Source organism: Portunus trituberculatus, chromosome 40, assembly GCF_017591435.1.
Source record: "Portunus trituberculatus isolate SZX2019 chromosome 40, ASM1759143v1, whole genome shotgun sequence".
NCBI classification, from domain to species: domain Eukaryota; kingdom Metazoa; phylum Arthropoda; class Malacostraca; order Decapoda; family Portunidae; genus Portunus; species Portunus trituberculatus.
The window spans coordinates 7,305,001-7,313,925 of record NC_059294.1 but is presented as its reverse complement, the minus strand read 5'-3'; positions in this window follow the sequence as shown (position 1 = coordinate 7,313,925).

Here is an 8,925-nt window from a genome sequence, read left to right as displayed (position 1 = left end):
GTATATTCTTATCTACGCCTGAGATTACGACGATCATGTGCTTACTTTTATCTCTCCGTACTAAGCGCAGGGGTATACCAGTTATTTGGTTATGGTTACAGATATTGAGAAAAAAAAAAAACTGAGAAAAATAGTTTATGCTGTAATATTGATAGAAGCCCATGTTATTGTTTTCTCCAGCTCCTCCTTGGCGGGACAGATGGGAGATGAGGCCATTGAAGCCTGGATAGTGACAAACAAGACTGGCGACCTGAGTTCGTGGCTTGAAGGGAATGGAGAAGCAGTGGGCAAGGGTAGGGTTGGAGACGTGTGGCATGCAGTTCCGAGGAGGAGTTTACAGAAAAGTTAGACTGTGTAGGTGCGTTAGATATACAAGTGGAGCTGGTGGGGGCAATAATGTGTCTAAAATGAAGCGTGTGATTTGTTCGTTTGAGAAGTAATGGTATTGGGAGTAAAAGATCTCAGTAACAGCTGTGGTGAAGAGCGAAAGGTACACGAGGGTTGTATTAACAGCGATAACACCACCACAGGTCTTATAATGAACAGTGGTAACGTAAGAGGCGAGCAAACAATGTGTTGCTACTTTGTCTGAGAATAGTAAACCTGTAACCGGATCGGGGTAGAACTGTGTCTTTGCTGCATGAAATAGCAAACTGTAGCCCGTATCTTGATGGTCATGTAACGAGGGGAACAGTTCCCTCCAAAACGAGATATCTGATAAACTTTATCGTTAGGGGGATATCCTCGTTGCCCACGTGGAGCATCTAATTTAATATTCGGACCTGCATTCGTCAAGTATCTTTCCTGTATTTCCACCCAAGTGCGTCGTGACATGTTACGTAAACACTTGTAAATTTCACAACGAGACACGTCACCTCGCTCCCCGGCCTTCGGAAGTGTGAGGGGCTGCGCCGTGCCGCACCCACCTCCCTGAACCTCTCCTTTGCGCTCCCAATTTATGGCACCCGCGAGGCACACACACACACACACACACACACACATCACACACACACACACACACACACACACACCTCCCCTGTGTGTGTGTGTGTGTGTGTGTGTGTGTGTGAACAAAGATTTTCTATATGTACTTTCTATACTTTCTACTCTCTCTCTCTCTCTCTCTCTCTCTCTCTCTCTCTCTCTCTCTCTCTCTCAGATACACACACACACACACACACACACACACACACACACACACACACACACACACACACACACATACACACACACACACACACATACACACACCTTCTTAACGCTTACCCTTTAGTGACCTTTCTTCAATACATACCTGAGACCCTCTCATGCAACTTTACATGTGTATATGTGTTGAGATTCTATACCAAGAGGAAAGAAGCACATATAATTTCTCGCACCTACTTGTACCACTTCCTTTGGGTGAGAGAAAGACACACTATATTCGAGAGACTGAAAAGTGATCTACATACGAGTACATAGATGGGCTGCTGGGTGAAAGCTGTTGGTGTTGTAGAGAGAGAGAGAGAGAGAGAGAGAGAGAGAGAGAGAGAGAGAGAGAGAGAGAGAGTTGAAAATTTTGGTCTATTGATCCTTTTAATTTTCTTTCAGTTTTTTTTTTTAAGTCGAACTGTTAACCCAAAGCTCATTTTTGTGGCATAATGGGAAAATAGAAAAATATTCACACAGGTATACACAAAATCTCAAGGCATTTCATTTCAAGTAGAGAGGAAGTCTTGGTGGATTAGCCAAGGCGTGTTGCGCGGGAGGGATAAGGAAAGCGTCAGTTATTGAAATGGATTAAGTAAAGATAACTGAGAAGAATGCAAAGTTATCAAAGTGACATATTCCCCACTTGTGCTTTTCTCCCGCAGGCGATACGATAACACTGACATGTATGCTCCACCGCCACTCAATGTCAGGCAGAATGCATAGGATCAGGAAGTGCATGACAAGTGAACGCCAGTGTCTGCCCCTCTCCCCAAACACACAAAGGTCTTCCTCCCCCTCTTCCCCCTGCCCACACCCCCTCTCCTACCCACCTCCCCATCTCTTACTCTCGGGATGCAGTCCGTCAAGAAAAAGCAAAGTACCAAAGCAAGTCAACGTAAATAAACAGACTAATTTTCAGATCATGTTACTTATTGAATTGTCTCTCATTTATTTTTTGGTTGTTATAGTCAGTCACTGGTGATCACTGAAGGACAGGACACACATAAAATACAGGTGTGTCCCGGCTGCCTCATCTGGGTTCTACAACAACAGCTCCTCCCAACACTTCAGCCCCATCTTGTGCATCTCATCATTTCAACTCACCCGGGCCCATGTTACTGTATATTCATCACCCCCCCACCCCCGCACGTCTGAGAGCCAGTTTCCTGAACGCCATACGTATCTCCTTTCTAGGTCTTCCCTTTAGCTTCACACTTTCTACCTCAGATACTCTTTTCTTTTAAGCAATTTCTCCAGTCTTTTTTTTTTTTTTTTTTTTTGCTTCTTCAGACTACTTTAGTACTTCCTTATCTACTTATTCTACCAAATACCATTGTTCCATCCTTCCTTTCTTGCCATTCAGCACCTCACTATATATTTCATGCTGTTTATTAATAGTCTCATCCACCGTTTCCAGTAAATCTTCCTCACTAGTGAATCTTGCATTTTATTTCCATTCCCTGGCTTACAGCACGGAACAAATGTCACAGGGGTCCCTTCAAACATTCCCGTTTTCGTCTCCACTGATCTCTCTCTCTCTCTCTCTCTCTCTCTCTCTCTCTCTCTCTCTCTCTAACAACCCCACACCCTTTAAACACCCCTAAACCTTCGCTCTCTCTCTCTCACCCGACGCCTCACCTCCGCCTCCGTGGATCCCGTTGCAGCAATACCTACGCCCAAATAATGAAACTTCACCACCTGTATACCTGCTCCAGTGTTTCACCATTCAGCACCATCTCAACACACCCTCAGACCTTCATCTCCACCATACCTCATCATTAGACACTGCTGCATTCACTTTCAACTCGTCCCCTCCCCTCTCTCTCTCTAGCCCAATGTTTAATGCCTTTAAAATCAATCTCTCTTAGTTTTATGTGAGTTTGAGGGTGAGTTTCGTAGTGTTCGATCCCCTATACGGGATGAGGCTTGATAGACCTAACCTATACCTGTGCAAGTAACTTTTCCTTTTTTATCTCTCTTTCTCTCACTCGGAATAAAAAAGAGTGTCACTTTGTAGGCCATGGTACTGATCTGATGGAAAGAGGAGGAGGAGGAGGAGGAGAGAGAGAGAGAGAGAGAGAGAGAGAGAGAGAGAGAGAGAGAGAGAGAGAGAGAGAGAGAGAGAGAGAGAGAGAGAGAGAGAGAGAGAGAGAGAGAGAGAGAGAGAGAGAGAGAGAGAGAGAATTGAAGTAAGAAATACTCGTAAATGTCTTCGTCACTTCACTTTTACAACAACAACAACAACAACAACAACAACAACTACTACTACTACTACTACTACTACTACTACTACTACTATACTACAACAACAACAACAACAACAACAACAACAGCAATTACTACTACTACTACTACTACTACTACTGCTATTATTACTGCTAGTACTACTACTACTTCCACTACTACTACTACTACTACTATTACTACTACTACAACAACAATAACAACAACAACAACAACAATTAGTACTACTACTACTAACGGCAACGAAGGTAAAAATGTTGATGATAATGGAAATTTGGTATATTAAAATGTTGACAATAGGTCATAACACACACACACACACACACACACACACACACACACACACACACACACACACATTGCAAAGCTCCCTGGCCGTAGCTTCAGTGGACGTACAGTACAAGTGATCACAATCCCGCACCTTCGCCAAGCCCCCCGCGCCTCCCACCAGCCATGACCCGCGGTGCCTCAGGGTAACAAAAGACGGGTGGGCTTAATTAAGCAGTAACTTGACCCTTAGCAGCAGCCCGAAGCACAGCAACAGCATCACAGCAGAGGTCGTGAGGGAGGTGAGCTCTAATGAAGACCAGCCTGCTGTAGGTGTGACATCGAGAGGAATTTCCAACCAGACAACACGAAGCCTTATTAATTCATGACAGGCAGCCCACACCTCCTCAGCTACATATATGGTGGACGGCAGTGATGGGCGCCTCCCTGCCTGCCTGCCTGCCTGCGTCACGGCTTCGCATTCCTCCCGCTGAGGCTGAGACGCACAGACAGCTACGAACACATCGGAGAGCAGGGCGTGTTACTGCTCGGTGTGGCAGGCAGTGAGGGGTCACTCAGCAACACCTCGCTCTCCCGCTCTCGTGACTTTATGCTGTGGCCTTACGATACCATGGTTTCGTTTTCCGTTAGAAGTATAATGCATTTTTTTGACAGCAGTAATATGCGTTGATTAAATGTTACTCAGTTCTAATGTATGCATAACCGTAATGTAATTACACTTATATTGTCTTGCAAAAGTGTGGAAGAAAGAAGTGGTTTCTCGTGAGGAGACTATAATGTTGCAATAATGAATCACTGCGATACGAGAGAAGGCGGAGGGGCACGTGAGACGAGGTGAAGACGGACGTAACTTACCTGCACGTTACCCGAGTAACTTCATCAGTTTTTGCAGTTATATTTCTTCATTTCGTACTCACAATAGGGAACTTCTAATTTTAACCATGCAAGCACGGTGTAAGCATTGTGTTGGAGGAGTATATTTAAACAAATCTAGTTTATATTTTGAATTCTTTATGCGTCTGGCAGCGTGACACCGGCGGCTGCATCAGACGAAGTTCACATATTTGGATGGATATTGGGAAAACTCTGTATCCGGCAACTTGCTCTCTGCCTCCTTCCTAAGCCTTTCCTGGTGTGATCTGCTTGTAGGTGTCAGAACAGAGCCTCGTTTATCTTCATGTCCTGCCTAACATAAGAAAAATGTTCATTGATAGAGAATACTAATACTTTCCTGCTTGAGAGTTTCACCACATTAAATGCAGGTAAATGTCAGGTGAGATCAAAACACCTCATCATTGTAAGTAACCAGCATGACATTGACCATTGTGTCAGACCCGCCTGTTGTTGTTAGGGACTCTTGCTACATAGAAAGTTGGCGCGGCCAAGCAAAAAGTCACTACGAACACCTTTAGGAAAGTAATTATCCACAACAGAACTTCCATGAGGAGTGGCAGGCGTGGCGGGGCTCTCTCGGCACCATGAGTCTGCCCCATGTCTGGCCTCATTCCTCCCGGCTCTCACCGGCGCCCCGCCCTCCCACACCCCCGCTCCTGTTTTACATCCTGTTGCCTGTAAGCTTTTGTTTGGCAGCAGGAAGGTAAATCTTTCGTCGCGGATATGGAGCAAACTCGTATGCTGTGAGTCGCGGCGACGTCGCGGACGCGGGAGAGCGCTGCTGACGCCTTCACTTGTAGGAGTTGGTGATCATGCCTCTTATTGGATGATGACGTCACCACACCACCACACGGAAACATTTAATCCCTAGCTTGTTGGTGTTGGCAAGTGCGCGCGTGCGGGTGTGTGTGTGTGTGTGTGTGTGTGTGTGTGTGTGTGTGTGTGTGTGTGTGTGTTACGTTAGGTTTCAAATACAAATCCCTTTTTTTCACATTTGTAATGAATAGATGCACATGTCTTGCAGATTTTCTTGAATAAGCAATTAATGCAAGACGGCGTGCCTTCTCTCTTGGGGGTGACGCCTTTCGGACGCCCGGCCCGAGGAGCGGTGCATCCATCTGGCTGAGGGCGTGACTGACCGCGCCCACTGCTTGCACGTCTTTTGGTCACATTGCCTTGCTTCACCGACTCTTAGGGAAGGAAGGAGAGGGAGAGAAGGAGGGAGGGAGAGAGGAAAGAGGCCGAGGCGCAGCAGCTGAATATAATGTAAGTATATAACGCCTCACCATGCTTACAGTCAAGACCCATGCATCACCTCAGCCACAAACCGGTTTTAACAGATTATATACCCGTCCTGTGGTGCCGAAAGCATGCATACTTACTCTCTCAGTCTCTAGGGGCACGCACACACACACACACACACACACACACACACACACACACACACACACACACACCACCACCACCACCACCACCACCACCTGATCTTTCACCTCCAGTCTTGTAAACTTTCCCCTATAAAATTAATTGACAGATGGAAATTTTGGCGCCGCAACATCGAGGTCATAAGGCGCATACAACCTCCGTGTACACTGCCGATCATCGTGACGGAGACAACGAATTCAATGAGTGATGCTGATGAGTCAAGTGAGGATGCTGTGTTGAATTGAAAGGTCTAGGACTCGAGTAAATTGACCCCTTCAATACTAAGACGCGTTTCACCTTGATTTTTGGGCATGATTAGACGATTTAATTTACATTCGGAAGGATCTTTGGAGGTAAGAAGATTAATGGCCACAGTCTTCACTATTTTACTCCCCTACATGAGTTTCTGAACCTGCATAAACTCATCAAATGATAACAAGAATGAATACGGAAACGCGTCCTGGTACTCATTCAACTCTCGAGCTCTTTGGTATCGTGTGCATAACCTTAACATTTTAACACAAGCGAGGTTCTGTGTGGTGGTTTTACCTAATACTCTAACTAGGAAGGCTTGACTTGACCGTATTCATTTTAAGTTGTTGGAGTTCCTTTTTTTCTATACTAAGCGCCAATTTACTCTATTCAATATGCAGAAAGAGAGAGAGAGAGAGAGAGAGAGAGAGAGAGAGAGAGAGAGAGAGAGAGAGAGAGAGAGAGAAAGAGTCAGTTACTTATACATTTATTTATGCTAGCTTACATGTGATGGATTGATCACTGAGAGAGAAAGAGAAAGAGATTGAAAGACAGGCCATTTTTATGTATTTGCATGGAAGAGGTTGCCGCATGTCGCTATCCTCTTCTTCCGTTGGACTAAAGTGGGCTAAGTATGAGTTAAGGTTCTTTTTTTCTTCCTTCCCTCGCTAACTGGTGCGGCTTCTTAATGCAGAGCTGCTTTGGTGGAAGGGCGGGGTCTAGGGAGCTGGCCGAGGTGACACATTAGTGAAGGCGGAAAGGCAAAAACGTAATAGTACAGAGAGAGAGAGAGAGAGAGAGAGAGAGAGAGAGAGAGAGAGAGAGAGACTTGTATACATTCATTCAAACATACATTCACGCGTTAATATAAAAATACAAATAAAACTGACAACTAGAGAGTATACCACGAACACACATTCACTAACCAAGGACAATATATATAACAGCACATTGATATATATTTTATTCTTGTCGTATTTAATCTATTGGTACAGAGTGAACGAAAGTGAATACCTGCTAGATAATATCCTCTCCACTTTATCAGACGCTATTATGTGGCATATCGAGTAAGCGATGGCACTAGAGGCCCACTTAAGTATACACTGCGCATTGCTATATAACTGGGGACCACATATTGTTCTCTACTATGCATGTAAGTGTTGGATTATCTATTACTACCACTAATAACATAACTTCACCTTATTTCTTCTCGTTCGTGAGGGAGGATCGAATGAAAACACTGCGGTTACCCCTAAAATTTGTGAATCTCAATATTTTGGAACACTTTTCACGGAGGCGGCGTCAGTGGCGGATTAAAGGGGGAGGGACGACCAAGCACGGCGCCGGTCCAAGGGCTCCCAGGTCCCCCATGCAGAAAAGGGACCGCACAAAGCACAGTTGTTGCCAATAGGACCACTGGAAAAAAGGGGATGGGAAAAAAATATGTTGCGGCAGATCATTGGTACTTCACACAGCACACGCACGCACACATATGCACACACACACACACACACACACACACACACACACACACACACACACACACACACACACACACACACACACACACACACACACACACACACACACACACACACACTGAGAGGAAAGACACAATCGTTACTGTTGGACCTGTGATGTTTGAAAGAGAGAGAGAGAGAGAGAGAGAGAGAGAGAGAGAGAGAGACGTGTGTAAGATAAATTCTGGAATACATGAAGTCAACCAGTGGACAGAGAGGTGGGTGCGTGAGGAGCTGCGTGAGTGTGAAAGTGTGGGAAGCAGCAGTGAAGAAGTAATTTGTGGGAGGATGTGGGAGAGAAGAGTGAGGGAAAATCGCATTGTTTTCCGATCTGAGGGTCACGGCATCCACTTGTGTACAGGCAGACGACCTCAGGCAGCCCAGAGCAGGGGAGGAGGAGGAGGAGGAGGAGGAGGTGGTGGTGGTGGTGGTGGTGGTGAGTGCTGAAGAGAAGGCAGAGGACTGGAAATCCCTCGCTCCACCTCCGTGACTGGACAGGTGGTCTCCGGTTTTTCCACCTGTTCAAGCCGGAAGAAGCGTTGACGTAGTGACACCTTCTGGGATGCTGCAGGGTTGTGTTCACTACTGCTCTTTCATGGCTTATTATTCTTCGATTCTTGTTGACAGTCTGGCTCCTTTGTTCGAGATGACTTGTGAACGCCATAATGCCTCAACAGGATTTTTCTTTTCTTTATTCGGTGGATGATCTGAGTAAAGTTTATTTCCAGGAATCTAACGCTACTGAAGCCTACTTAGTAAAGATGCTTTCTTGCTTCCATCAGTGGTCACTCATACTACACAAACTGTGGCGCTGAACTCGTATTAATTGTCTGTTAACCTGGCGGAAGTCTTAGTGGCATTTGCTTTGTTATCGTCATACTTATTCCATTACTCAGAATGTGTCATATAGTTTCAACATCGTGTTTATCGTAATCCTTTCTTAGGTGCACGGTGACACAAAATTGATCCGATGTAGACGCACTTTCACTCACTAGGTACTAATAATGCCAAATCTTCTTTTCTTGATCCTCTGCAGACATATATCAACTCTGTATACTCACAGCAACAAACCATTTCCTACAACCCTAGAAGACGCAAACCACAAAGACGA